Raw genomic sequence first — 15,578 nt, forward strand, 5'->3', positions numbered from 1 at the left:
AGGATTTGTCTGTTGAGAAAGAGCCATGCTATGTTCGTCTTCTGACTTTTGGTATACATTCAAAGAAAAGTGACACGCATCACTAATATTTCCCAAGAGGCACACTTTTGGTGGTTAAATTGAATAAATGACTGAAAACTGTCATGCTTTCACTGTTTCGTACATTTGGGCCTGAAACATTTTTGTTGAGAAAACAATATGTAATTTCTCTTCCAAGATATATTTATAGGCAAATGATTAGAGTGGAGATTTTATCTTGTCATTTGCTAATATATTGGCTAATTTTTAATTTTCTCTGTTAGTGCTTCAATGAGCAGAAAGGCAGTAGAATATTCTAGGGGTTTCTGATTAATATGAATTCTTGTCTATTATCTTCATGCCCTAGAACCGTCATGTTTTTAAGTCACATTGTTTGTTTTCCTTTATTTTTATGTAATGGTTTTCTTGACAATCCTTTAGTTGGAATACCTAAATTCTAAGCCTACTGATTAAGACAGTTTTTTTACTTTTTTATTTTAAGGGAGTCTAGTTTTTAAATATATTTCTCAAGTCAGCCTGAACTAGGAAAAGAAGCTGCAAGTGATAATGAAATTCCCACTTCCTTTTACTACCTTCCGTATTATCCCATTCCCAATTCTTAACACAGCCTCAGCAAGCGTCACAGGTGCTTGCGGGCTAAGTACCCGCCTCTGCAAAGCACCAGTCGATTCTCTGGTAGCGAGGAGGATAGAACTCAGGCAGATTCACTCGCCCGTTGTTAGGCTTCAAGGCGCAGAGCTAGTCCACACGCCAAGTTTAGGGTGAAGCACAGAGCTGAGGCTGGAAAGACACAGCAAGCTGCCCATCTCTGCATACTTATTTTTAGTCCTCACTAGTGCTAGTTCCCATTCACTGATCCTAAGAGCAGTGGGAAAAAAATCAAACCTCCCAATGTCTATTCCAAATGTTCCAAGGGAAAATTCCTATCTGATTTCAAATTTTGGCAGGCCTTTAAATGTAGGAACAGGAGTCACCAGAGAAAAGCATCTTATTCCATTTATAGTCTGAAATCTCAAGTGAATACTGAAGGAAGTCGTGTATTTGAAAATGATGACCTATTACTTCTTGCTGGTGAGATGCTGGGCTTGAGAATGAAGAATCAGTTTTAAAAGTCAGTTACTGCAGAGTGGGTGTAGCTCAGTGGTTAAGCGCCTGTTTTGCACGTATGAGGTGCTGGGTTCAATCCTTGGGACCTCCAAAAAATAAATACTTGTTTCTTTAAAAAGAATCAATTATCTAATATTATACCCTGTATTGTACTTCTAGACTTGATGATGCCATATAATAAAATCCTAAAGGTCTTTATTTAAATTTGCTTTCAAGGTGCAACCTGGGAAATAATTTCTTTGAAAGCAAGATTTTGACCTTATGAAGATGGAACTTTAAAGCTCCAGAAAAACTATTCTATAGGTTGCGCTGTGTTTCTTAACCTACAACATGCATGGGTAAGATAACTCTTTCCCATCGCAATCATGCCAAAGTATATATAGAAATACACAAAATATCAACCAATGGTCTAACTGAAGAATATCCCATGCTGTTCTTTGCTTTGTATTAGGAGTATATAATCTACATTGATATGTCAGGTGTTATAAAATGTGTACATTGAGTTGGATGGGTAGTAGGTTCATTGTATTTATCAAAGAAAAATAGGGTAGAGACAGAGAAGAAGAAGAAGGGAAATAATTCAAGTCCTCAATGTCTTTCTATCAGTAAGTGGCTGTTTTTGGCAAAATTCTGCTTCCCAGATAATTGTCTCAATTTTCCACTTTAAATTGTAAATAAATTTAATAAGTTGAGTTCAAATTAATGCTGTTTGTTATTTATCATTGGGGTAAATAAAACCCTTTACCCTAACTTATTATTTTAATTCAGTTTATTCTAATGATATGTAAAAATTTAAGCTTGCAGGCCTAGAAAAGAATTGAAAGTGCATAATTGCTTCCCATATAATCACTTTCAAAGATGATTAATGCAGTTTATTAGTTGAAAGTGTTTATTTCCACTTTGTATTTGTTATCTTCTGTTTCTGATTTGCAATGAGAAATACAATTAGCTAAGTTTTCTGTTTGGGAGAAAAACCCCCAAGGTATCCCCCAGCTGCCTGGGTAAAATGTTAATACAATGTATCCATTTGACAAAAAAAATACAAAAAGCAAAATGGTACAGTGAGTGGAGTAGAATCCTGTCATTTGGAAGGTGCTGGCCGGTGTCCATATGTAAGATCATCCCCTTTCCTGTAGGTCTCTGGCTTGAGGTCAGATGTCAACCAAGGAGTCAGATTAGATTACGCAAGACAGGCAGCTTAAACATCTTTTATATCTGTCCACAAATGTTCCATCGATCTTCTAAAAATTGCCTATTTCATTTTTATGAAGCTTCTGATAAAAGCAAAATAATATAAAGCCAGTGTTCTAAACGGTCTCCACTTTTCTTCCAAATTATTGATTTTAAAAGCATGGCTTTTATTAAAAGAAAGCCATACACATGGTTAGAATGAACTACAAAAATTTGGTGTGAATTTTTTGATAGGATGGTTTAAAATATGATTTTTGAAGTATCTGTCTTTAACTCTGCAAAAGATTTTGAGCTGAGCTACTCTTTCGCATTCTTTTTAACTTCTCATTTGGATAAAAAATCGAATTGGTTTTGGCTGTCCCAGTATTGAAACAAATGTGCACGCGTGTGCGCGTGTGCGTGTGTGAGTGTGTTTGTGTGCGTGCGCGCACATGTGCACGTGCGCATGTGCATGTGTCCGTGTGTGCGTGCATGTGCGCGCACGTGTGCGCACGTGTGCGCACGTGTGTGCATGTGTGTGTGTGCACCAGGCGCATCCCTCTTCATGAACTTGCAGCTTTCAGAACTGGAAAAGTCACTTTCTCTTTCCAAGTGTTTGATTTAGTCTCTACCTGCGGAGATGGGATAAGATCCAGATATTTTTCTAAAGGAAATACTGCGTGCTATAGAAAACCCAGTTGTTGGGTATAACTCAAGTCCATTGCCCAGGGCTGGAAAGAGACTCCTGAAAAACGTTGAGTTTGTCTTCATTCTCTGTTCTAGTACCTGTCAGATCACGCTTTTATTAGTTATGTTTACTTCAAAACACAAAATAACTCTGTTTTTTCTCAATAATAGAGGAGCCCCCCGACTTACTGGTGCTCTGATTTGGGGCGAAGGCCACAGGAGGCACAAAAGGCCAATTTTGAAGCCTGATTCTTTCCTCGTTAGATAGTTGAATGTATTTTAGTACATTGAAGGCTAATGAGTCCAGTGAACTTTGACAGAGGTTGAACTACCCACTCGATTCTCAGAAAAATTGAGCTATGGTCGGCACTCTATTTTTTTGAATGAAAAAATGAGAAAATTTGGGTTTTGAGAAGCTTACCAGATATTAGGACTGACAAAACAAAACAGAACAAAACGAAAAATCCTCAAGTTAAAGAAAGCATCATTATTTAATGGTAATTAAGTTAAAATTGCAAATGAACAACAAAATCTAAGGACAATGTTGGGATTCCCCCTTCGTCCTTTGTCTTAATAAGAGTGTTTTCCAAGAGTTGAGTTTACCTTTCATACTCCTCTCTTCAGAGATACCTTGAATTATTTTCTCCACAGGGTTAGTTACAGCTGGTCAAGCGGGACGCGTTCCAGGTCAGAGCCCCGACTCTGGCCCTAAGCTGGACGGGTGTCCCAGGCTGAGCCCACGGTGGGTTAGAGGGTCCGGCACAGCCGACAGCGCCAGCTTCACCCGGCTGCTGCCCAGCTGGGGGGAGGGCAGGACCCCCATGTACGCGAAAGCTGAAGAGAGGGATGGTTCCTCGTTCAGGGCTGGATGGACAAAACGGGCCGAAGGTGAAGGGTAAAAGGAATCACACGCAAGGAGTGCGCCCGGTAAGGAGAGCCGCCCAGCGCGAAAGCAAGTGCAGCCTGCCCAGGAATGGCGCTGCACACACGAGAGCTGACACACAAGATGACGCAACAAAAAGAGACACAGATTCCCATGCCACTTTAAGGATAGAAGCGGTCACAGAAGAACACACAGAGAATGGACACAGAGAGCAGACAACTGGGGGGGGGGGGGAGGGCAGAGAAATAAATAAAAAATAAATCTTTGAAAAAATAAAAAAAAATTAGAAAAGGAATTGTCCGTGAACGTTTGTGTCGAAGGCCCCAGTGGTCCCAGCGAGCCCTGCAAGCAGGTGGCAAGGACGGCCCTTCGGGGTGCTGGAAGCAGCCGAGTCCCCACGCGGTCCCCGAGGGGCACCGGCTCTAGGAGCACATACACCCACTTCACACAGCGGGGCCCCTCTTTGCAAAATGGGAAGTGCAATTTAAATGCGTCAAAAAAGTTACATTGTTTTCCCCATATATTTTTTTCTTTTTTTTTAAATAATAAACTGTTTGTGGAGAAGGCTTAGATTTACCTTAACAGAAAAACTGCGCTGGAAGGGGGGGATTCCCACGTGACCCCCCCGCCCCCCACGTGCAGTCCCCTCTTGTCTTGGTGTCTTGGACTGAAGTGGACGTCGTGGCCACCAATGGCCAATACAGAGGCGTTGCTGCGGCCGCGTGGCTCAGGGTCCGGTCACGCTTGGCACTGCTCGGCTCCACGGGCCTTGACCACCGGGATGTCGTGTGTCGTCACGGCACCATCCCCCCGAGGAGACCCCAGCCCCAAAAGGCCCTGCCCCCACCCATGAACCTCAATTCTGTCTTCCCACCGGTGCCCACCGAATGACAAGCACCGCGTCGATGAACCGGCCTCTGCCCGTGGGTCTGGGGGGACGCCGGCTCTGACTGCTGCGGGCAGGGAGGGGCTTGGACCTCAGCGGGGGGGGGGGGTCACGGTCTGCTGGCCGGCGTCGGTGGGACTTGGCCGTCGTCACAGTGCGGCTTGTCCTGGCCCGTGTCCCTTCAGGGCTGATCACAATCTTCCTGTCGCCGTCACCGCGGTTACTACAAACACGCGAGGGTGGCCACGTGGGCACTGGGCTCGGACCCTGTGCGGCACGGAAGTGGTTTTGACCCTTAAGACAGAGGGAAAATCAGGGCAGGGCCAGGCAGGGCCGGGCTCTCCGGCCAGGGGACACTGAAGGGGACCCTCTTGGGAGGTCCTGTGCACTCTGGTGGGGGAGCCACCCTGACCCCAGCTGGAGCAGGGGTCCCAGAACCCCGACGTTTAGTTAGCCTTTGACCAGTACGAGTCGGTCCCAAGCCGGCTTGCCGCCCAGTCCCGAGGTCCTTTGTCTGGTTCCTGGGCCCTCCGCCCCGTGGCTCCTCTGGGGTTCTGTGTCCCTGCACTGGCCGCTGCCCCCAGCCCGGCCTCGTGTGCCTCCGGGGCCGTGGGCCGAGTCTCATGCTCTCACTGCCCGGGGTTTAGAAACCTGATTTGTAGACAGGTGGAAACCACAGGGTGTGGACGGAACAGTGAGGTCATTTTTTTTTTAAGAATCACATGTAGGGAAATTTTTTTTTAAGTTTGTCTTTTTTAAAAAAGAAACATAGATCACAAAAGATATTACATTAAAAAAATATGAGGTTCCCATATATCCCATCCCCTACTCCACCCCACTCCTCCCACATCAACAACCTCTTTCATCATGTGGCACATTCATTGCATTTGGTGACTACATTTTAGAGCACTTCTGCACCACATGGATTATAGATTACATTGTAGTTTACACTTTCCCCCAGTCCACCCAGTGGGCCGTGGCAGGGCATACATTGTCCAGCATCTGTCCCTGCAATATCATGTAGGACAACTCCATGTCCTGAAAATGCCCCTTATCACACCTCTTATTCCCTCTCCCTGCCCTCAGCAGCTACTGTAGCCACTCTCGCCACATCAATGATACAATTTCAACCATTGCTAGAGTCACAATACTTCTATAGTAGAGAACCAGTAAGTCCACTCTAATCCATATTTATTCTTCCATCCTGTGGACCCTGGGATGGTGATGTCCACTCCACCTCTATATTGAGAGGGGGCTTAGACCCCACATGGCTGATGGATGCGATTCTCCTGCTTGCAGTTGTAGGCGCTCTCGGTTCCCTGGTGTGGTGGTTGACCATCCACACCTCCCTTTTAGCTGACTGGGTAAGTCCAAGGAACCAGAGAGTAGGAGTTGCAACTCTGCTGAGGCTCAGGGCCCAGCTGGCACATGGCCAGGGCAGAAATTCAAGTCTCCTGAGCGTACACCAACCCCAGCGCCAACCACAGCTTCAGTAAAATTGACAGGCCTGTGTAGACAGGCCACACTGAGTCCAACTCCATCACACTCAGGAGGACAAATTCCAAAGTCATTTTGACCAAGATACACGAAAGAAGCTTCTGGAACTTGTCAAGTCATTCTCTGCTGAGTGGTCCAAAGTTTTAGCCGCCATTCATAAGGGAAGTAAGCCTTCAAATGAATGATTGCCACGTTGGAAAAGAACGAGGAATAGGAAACTGCAAATCACCTTTATTAAAAGAAAGAATATTTGCTGCCTGCCGTGTGACTGCTAGCAGCTCTCCCGGAGACTCTACAAGTGAAATTGTAATAAATGTAGCTGGGAAAACATCTCCCAGTATTCCACTATCCTAACAAATCAATTTTAATTTTACTGTTCTCCTTCTTAGATTTTACCCACATGAATACATCAATTTACTTAGTTAGAACCATAGCAGAGTTCCAATTTAGCATGCCAGATCTCAGCCAAAGAGAAAAGATAAAGGCTTGTATTTTACTATCCAATGCATTGAAACCAAGTAACTTATCAAAGAATATGCCTCCCCTACTGAGCTAGCTGGGCGGGGGTGTGTCTCAGCCTTAGAATCTGGATTTCTGCACGCGGAGAGGGACTTGCTCTTTCACCACTGCTGGTAGGAAGGTCGCGAGAAACGTACAAACTTTTTGCTCTAGCGTTACGCACCTATGCTCCCAATAGCTCCTGCTGCTTTGCTCCCAAACGTTCTGTGAGCTCGTCTCAAACCGAATTCTCTGAGGTCTCTTTAGCACCTTACTCCCTCCCCAGCCAGGGTCAAGGCGCTGGAAATCAGCCTTGAATGCTGAGCCAGGCGGAGGCGAGGACAGGGTAACTAACCCGGGAAGAGGCGTGGCTGCGGCGGCCATCGCTCAGGGTGCCAGGATTTCCAGGCGATGCTGCATTATTTGAATTGGATGATCAGGGAGCACGATTTTCAAAGACAGATAAAAATCGGGAAACGGACTTTGGCCCAGTGGTTAGGGCGTCCGTCTACCATATGGGAGGTCCGCAGTTCAAACCCCAGGCCTCCTTGACCCGTGTGGAGCTGGCCATGCGCAATGCTGATGCGCACAAGGAGTGCCCTGCCACGCAGGGGTGTCCCTACATAGGGGAGCCCACACGCAAGGAGTGCCCTGCCACGCAAGGGTGTCCCCCGCGTGGGGGAGCCCCACGTGCAAGGAGTGTGCCCGTGAGGAAAGCCGCTCAGCGTGAAAAGAAAGAGCAGCCTGCCCAGGAATGGTGCCGCCCACACTTCCTGTGCTGCTGACAACAACAGAAGCGGACAAAGAAACAAGACGCAGCAAATAGACACCAAGAACAGACAACCAGGGGAGGGGGGAAAATTAAATAAATAAATAAAATCTTAAAAAAAAAATTTTTTTTTCTAAAATATGGAGGAAAAGTATGATTCAGGTGGTTGAAGATCACAGGCTGGGACAGGAAGTAGGGCCAGTTTTAGACAAACCTGTCAACTTGGTAAATCTTGTCTTTGAAGCACCTTGCCCGGCCCCTTATGCTGTTTCTCCTTCTATCCATAAGCATGGATACTGTGTTTTTCCAAAGTATACAGAGAGCTTCTTGGTGGATTAATTGACAAAGAGGTTTTAGTGCCTTAATTACCAGCCCTTCTGGAAGGATGTCAATTTTGTAAGGAGAACCTCAAAAGGACAGTATTTAACTCAAGTGCATGGCTCTTTTCATGGTAGAATTTCCAGTGCTGTGTTCCTGGAAGAGGAGGCCTTACCTGGACTGCAGGTCCTGTGATTATATCACATTAGAGCATATCTATTCAGCATGTGTAAAGACACCAGGAAAATATCACTCAGTGTCTGTGGAAAGGGAATTGAGGAGGTCAGCTCAAGACTTGGAGGAGAATGGGGAATAGGAGATTACAAATCATCTTTACTGAAAGAAAGAATATTTGTTGTATCTGCTGTGTGATTGCTTTTTGGCTATCACTTCTCTTGAAGAAAGACAAAGTTAATTCAGAGATAATCAGAATGCATGGAGGTAAACAACTTGAATTTAGTAAGCAATTAACGAAATCCTTTCTTTGAACTCTCCTGTATTATCAGAACTTATTGGTCCTCTTAATTTTATTTTCTTCTTTACCAATTGGTTTATCAGTTTCCCTAAAATTCTTCCCTCGAGGAGTATTCAAAATCCTGTCCTGGTAATGAAGGCTAGGGTCAGTGAAATCACTGCAGCAGCCCCTAGAAGTCCCAAGCGGAGTCTAGCCCTTTGTCCTCTGCTGTCTTTGTGTGATGAGGCAAGGAAATTAGGCGCATGGAGATTTGGGGGATATAAAGAAACAAAAATCTGTATTTGGTTTTCTCAGTTGCCAGGTAAAATGTTGCTAAAATGGCCCATGTCTACTTGAATCAACTTTGAAGATATGCTGAAAGAAAAAATAGTAGTACTTATTTACTTTCATAAATGTGTTTACCAATCTGCTCTTGTTGGATTTAAGTATAAACAATAATACACACCTTAAGCTAATATGTGAAGGTTTTATTCATTTCCTTTTCTAAGAATTATATTGACATAAATAAAACTATTCTATCTAGAAGAAGTACTCGTGGATTCAAGTAATTAGGACCTTGCCCCTCACTAATTTTGTTTTAAGAAGACAGATAATTTCTGTGCCATTATAGTAGTTCATGCCCCAAGCAAATTAAAATAAGAAATGTCCACTTTCAGAAATTCTTCTTTTATCCTCTGACACTGCTAGAGCTTCAAGGGAGTTGTCTAGTGAAATGTTGCTTTAAAAATTCATGCTATCAGGAAGCAGATTTGGCTCAATGGATAGAGCATCCACCTACCACATGGAAGGTACAGAGTTCAAACCCAGGGCCTCCTGACCCGTGTGGTGAGCTGACCTGTGAGCTGGTCCACATGCAGTGCTGATGCGTGCAAGGAGAGCTGTGCCATGCAGGGGTGTCCCCCGCATAGGGGAGCCCCACGTGCAAGGAGTGTGCCCTGTAGGAGAGCCGTCCTGCGCAAAAAAACTGCAGCCTGCTCAGGAATGGTGCTGCACACACAGAGGGCTGATGCAGCAAGGTAATACAACAAAAAGTGATACAGATTCCTGGTGCTGCTGATAAGAATACAAGCAGACACAACAGAACAAACAGTAAATGGACACAGAGAGCGGGGGGCGGGAGGTGGGAGGTTGGCAGGGAAGGGGAAATAAATTTTAAAAAATCTTAAAAAAAAATTTCATACTATCATACTCGGCCAAATACAAAAAATCATTTCAGGCTACATTGAGTATCTAACAACAAAGCTTTTAGCCACTGATAACCTAATGCTTCATTATGAAACATTTGTGGTCTTGTTTCTACTTGCCCTCAAAGGTTAACCGCTTTCTTCTTTCCTTGTGAGACTTGCAAAGACAGAATAGATCAGGAGGGATTAGCTGTCTGTGGCAAAATTGATGAGGAGTAATTTTGACCAGGATTTGAGGTTGTTCAATGATTAAGTGGTTCGAATAATTTTCATTCCTTTATTATCCTGCAATTATGCACTTTCCCAAAGACTTTTTTCTTGCTTGTGAGATAATCATTAGTTTATTTATTTCCAAGGGTTAGGAACCCATAGAATTACGATAAAGATTGGAAAGTATTTGCCTGCCCCCTGGGTAATGCCTTTTGCACGACACGTCACGGGGGCAAGGGCTTGCGTTCTCCTCAAGCAGACAGCAGCATCAGCTTTCCTGCATCAGTGTCCTGAGTTGCTGACAGTTGCCCAGCCTGAATGAAAGGCTGGTTTAAAATTCTCTTTTTTCTTCGTGGCCTGGTCCTGTGACACTCAGCCAGCTCCTTCAGCGTGGAGGCCGGCTTAACGACTGTCCAGAAGATGACCTGATAAAGCTGCCCTACACAAATCCGTCCCTCCGTGTGCGGCGGGACCTTTGACATGCCCTTCTAGAAGTTACTATGCTAGCATCTCATGAAGAATTTGATTGCCTTAGGGATCAATAGATACTCTAGTCTTTTGCAAAACACGTTGAACTGTTGAGCAAGATGAACTTGCCCCCTCTCCCTCCCTCTGTTTTTAGACATATGACTCTATTAGGGGAAATTTAAGCCGTATGTTTCTGATTCCTTTACACTTAACTCATCAGAATGTTGTTTTGTAAGAGTGCTTTGAAGTCAAGGGAGCCTTTTAAGTCACTTTTTATGAGACTTTTTCAAGCCTCTTTTCTTAGGAACAGGAAGTGGCATTTAGCCAACAGTTAAACTCAGACACCAAAAGGTTCAACGTGGGTTGCAGTCTCTGAACCACGGGGTTTGATTGGCCTCTTTCCATGCCCGCGTTCCCTGCGTACTTAGCGCCAACAGCCATCTTAAGAGTCCCAATTACTGGACGGCTCCAGGATTCGAACCGCCTGCCAACTGGCCTGTGCTTCTCCAATCAATCCACTTCCTGCTACATTATGACTCATTTAACTTTAAAGGCACCATTTTATTACCCAATCGGCCGACTTCTGTGAGAGCTATTTAAATTGTCCCTCTCATGAAGCCAGCTAGATATCACAGTTAAATCCAGTCGCCAGTAAAACTCACACTGGAGTTCAAGTTCACAAAACAAGCCGACTGTCCGTGAAGGCGTATACCCACGGAGGCACAGAGTTTGCTTCAGCCGCGATGACACGGATCCTGCCATCCTTTAGAAAACAAATCGCGCATTAAAATAACAAACGAAGCATCTGGCTTCAGAAGTTCTCGCCTGATTTATACGCGACACTTGTTGTGAGTAGAAACTAGACTCCAGTTCTAGGAAAATTTATGGCCCCCACAAGCGCAGCACTGTCCTGGCAATTCCCAGTACCCAGGGCACCTGAAGTGAGGCTCTCGGCAGGTTTTGAAATCACCTTCTAACTCTGCAACTTGGAAATTGTGCAGAAATGGGCACTCCAGGCGGCCGCAGCTGTAACGTGGCCTCGGGGTGGCCCAGAGCTTTGGTGGGGGTCATTCTGGGAGTGAGAGCGTTTCAGCAATGACCACCGAAGCGTGGACGGCAGGTGCAGTGCCCGCCCGCTTCGGGGCGCAGCCCTGCATCGGGGTCTTCTCCTATGGCGCGAGCGCGGTGTTCCTGCCCTGTGTGGGCAGCTCTGTGGCCAGTGCCCGGGAGCTCCGGAATGGACAGCTGACCCAAAGCCTGACCCCATTCATCCTGGCCCCACGATCCTGGGAAAGTTGGGGAAAATGTCAGGCTCTGTCTCCTCGGGCCCATGGCGAGTTAGGACCGCGACGACAGGTGCACGGGGCCTGGCGTGCACTCGGGCCGCGGCAGCTGCCCCCGGGCTCACGTCCGGCTCCCAGGAAGCAGCCAGGTGGCGGGCACTCAGGCCGCGTGCTTTCCAGCCTTGCTGGGGACTTTCTCCCTGTCCGGTGACGCTTGCTTGGCCCCCAGGCCTGTCCCCCCTGGCCCCCGGGAACCGCAGGCCTGTCTCCACCGCGTCCTGTTCGCCCGTCACTGTCCACGGGCTCCCCCCTGTCTGAAACGCCCCCGCCTCTCGCCCACCCGCCCCTCCGGCCGAGCCCCGGGGCCTGTGTGTGCCTCCCACTCCTTTGGCCCATGAGGGGTTCCTAAAAGCTCCTGCCGCCCCCCTCCCGCTCGTCACTTGGCCGTCCTGCTGTACTGGAGTGGCATGCCTGTTTGTCCCCACGCTCCCCTTGAGAGCCGAGGACGGAGCCACGGCCGACGTCTTAGGTGCCCGGCGCGGCTCACGCCTGCGGCTTCAGCGCACACTTGGTGAGGAATGACGTGTGTCCAGAGGCACACCGAGAGGGCCGGGGGTGGAAAGTAAGTTTGGTGTCATCTCTCCCACTTAAACGGCGGGGGACTCTTGGATCCACGTCCCCCTGGGAGTCACCTCTGGGCCACGATGTGTGTCTTAGAAATAGTCTGTGTGTGAATGGCTGCCTTAGCTTTTCCTAGGAAAGAGCTGGAGTAGTTCGGTGAGGAGCGGTGCACCTGCCCTTCCACTAAGTAGCGGGGCCGGGGTGTGCGAGCAGCTTCCCTGCCGGCGCCAGGGCACACCCTGGCCTTCCTAAGGAAGGGACGAGAGCGGCAACTTCAGTCGTGACGCAGACTTCGGGGTCTTTTTGGGGGAGTAAGTTGTTTTTTCTTGTCTGTTTTTCTCTGTTTATAGTTGCTTCGTGCCAGCTTTTATCATTTAAGGATCGCTGAGTAAAATCCCTTTAGAATCATCCGTCTTAAATATTCTTTGATGAGTTAACCATTAAACTAAGGAAAGCAATGGACTTTAAAAGGGAAAAAGAAAGACTGCCCACGCACCGTGGTCTCTAAATGACTCTTCCTTGTTTTGTTTACTCTGGAATTGCAAACACTGACAGTATCTTTCCTTCCTGCCTGCTCCTTGATGGAATGACAAATTCCCATGTAAGTTTGATGATGATGGTTGAAAATATTTATACTGTCTCGTATATGCAAGCACTCTTCTGCAACCGAATCCCACCGCGTGAGGGCCTGATAGCTTCTCAGCTGTTTATTTTTTTTCCTCTCAATAACCTCAACTTTTCGTAACTATCGTATAATTTAACTTTATGATCCGGTCCACGTTCCTGCAGGAAGTCTTCTTTTAAACATGATTATATGCTGTGAGAATGGAGTGGCTAATTTTCCCCTGAGTTGCATTTTTTATGGCGACGCCCCACTTCCTGGTAGCAAATTTTTGATGACACATCCATAGCAACCCGCGTTTTATTTGTACGTAAACTGAAGAGGAAACGTGGACTTGCACAGCGCACTCCCAGAATCTAGCTGTGACGAAGCTGCGTGGCCAAGGTTCACAGGATCCCACACTCTGCGGGGGATACCTGCCAGCCGGCGCAGTGAAAATGAGCCAGACCCACGTGGGACTTCTACCCTGTAAAGCACATTTAAAACTCAGTGTTTAAAAGTAGGTAAGTCTGTGAGAGGCTTCTATTCAATGAACAGTCTTAATCTATTCAATAATTAGTTCAAAACTTTCATTGAATACTCACTATGTCAGGACTTGTGACTGCAGAGAAAAATCGAGATCTCATTTCAACTCGAGGCGCTTAGTGAGTGGACTGGAGATCTGCGTGACCAGCCAGCTGGGAGGCAAAGTGTGTGGAGCTGGGGAAAGGGAGACCTGTCCCCTGGGGAGCCCCCGAGGACGCGTGCGGTGTCTACACTGCTGGGTGGGGGAGCCCGGCGTGGGAAGGGGAGTCCTACAGGGGCAGGGGGTTTTAGCCACTGGGATAGGGAAAAAGAAGAGAATTCCAGAGTGAGTGAGCAGAGGAGTAAATGTTGGTTCCCCATTTTGACTAGAGAATATGGAGTGGGAGAGGACGCCAAATGCAGGTTGGGGCGAGATTTTGAATGCTATTGTATCAGGCAGCCAAAGAGGTGCTGAGGCCAAGTGCCAGAACTCTGCTGGCTTTTATAAAGGGTATTTTTTTGGGTAGAAGCGTACAGTCACAAGGCCTTAAAGAATCCCACTTCAGGTTACTTCAGAGGTACTTTCTCGCATAAGTTTGTTGCCATGTGTTGATGCGAGATGGCGGGTGATGTCTGCCAGGGTTCAGTCTTCCTCCTCCTTCAGGCCCCGTGGCCCCAGCTCCTTCTGATCTCAGCTGTAGGCTGGGATAAAGTTCGTCTCTCTCTGGGACTTGTTTCTTTCTGGGCTCAGCTCCTCTGTTCTCTTTACGAGGTCAGTGTAGACGCTCAGGCTCATCACATTTCTGTGTGAGAGTCTGTTTTATCAGCCCTCCAAGGGGCAAGGACTCAACCCTGCACTTCCTAAAGACACGGATGAATCTAAGCCTTAATCTTAACGTAATTTAATCAAAGATATCTCAGCTAGATCTAATACAATCAAAGGGTATCACATCCCAGAGGGAGAGACTAGTTTACCAACATAATCAAACATATTTTTGGAATTCATAAGCAATATCAAACTGCTACCGCTATGCTATAGGATTATACTTTATATTCTGTAGAAAAGGAAATTCTATGACTTTGAACAAGAACATGGCGTGTCTTTTGTCATTTTGATTTTACTTTTTGTTTGCTTTAGAACGATGAGCAGTGAGTAGGTAGCAAAGAGTAGAACACATTAAAGGAGGGGGGAGGGAGGGGGTGTGATTACAGGTGTCTGCATGAAAGGTGACAGGCTCATCGCTGCAGGGAGGAGGGCAAGCGGGTGCAATGGGAGTCTCTGGCAGCCGGAAGAGTGGGACTTGGAAATGGATGGCCTGGCAGTGGGGCAGGAAAGGAATGGGACAAGTAGAGGATGATTCCTAAGATTTTGGGCTTTGTGACACAGTAGACAGTCAAGTCCAAATGGGTAAATGGCACAGGAAAAGAGCAGTGTATTTTGTGGTAGTTGCGAGAAAGAGCAGGGATACTTTGTTTTGGCCAAAGTAGATGGAAACACCCATTTAGAGTGTCACTTCTCAGATTTTAGTATGTATGAGACTCACCTGGGGATCTCACTAAAGGCAGAGTCTGATCCAGTGGGTTTGGGTGGGACTGGAGATTCGGTTTTCCCTACGAGTTCCCAGGGGATGTCCAGTCCACTGACCAGCTTCGAGTAGCAAAAATAGAGAGCAGGGAGGGAAGCCAGGTGAGGGATATTCTGAGGTCATTTTAGTGGGGGTTGTAATTAAAGTCACAGGAGCAGAGGCCCTGGCATAGAGCAGAGTGAAAAGAGAAGAGGGAGGGGGCAGACCAGGGGTGAGCACACACCTGCGGATCAAGTAAGAAAGAAGGAAAACAAGCGGTGCTTCTAGTCATAGGGGCGGAAGAGGGAATTTGAAAGAATGCGATGGTTCTAGAGTCAAATGCATGAGGATTGAGACAAGCAAATTTTAAGTGGCTTTTAAGAGACTGCTTTCTTAAAAAGGCACAATCCCTTCTGAATGGACTGGGGGAGAGTGTAAACTACAATGTAAGCTATAATCCATGCGGTGCAGCAGTGCTCCAAAATGTATTCACCAAAGGCGATTGAATGTGCCACGATAATGAAAGAGGTTGTTGATGTAGGAGGAGTGGGGGGTGTGGGGTGTGGGGTATGTGGGAACCTCCTATGTTTTTTAAAGTAACATTTTGTGTGATCTATGTATCTTTTAAAAATAAATTAAAAATATATGTATTAAAAAAAGGCACAGGCAGGATGATAGAACTGAAAAGGTGAAGATGAGGCAGAAATGGGTGTAATTTGTTTTTTACACACCTGCTGGTGTGTGGAAGCTTGCGTGGCTGGCGTGGTGGGTTGAGCTGTGCTCCAGGAAGCA

This window comes from Dasypus novemcinctus, chromosome 29 (genome assembly GCF_030445035.2).
Source record: "Dasypus novemcinctus isolate mDasNov1 chromosome 29, mDasNov1.1.hap2, whole genome shotgun sequence".
NCBI classification, from domain to species: Eukaryota; Metazoa; Chordata; class Mammalia; order Cingulata; family Dasypodidae; genus Dasypus; species Dasypus novemcinctus.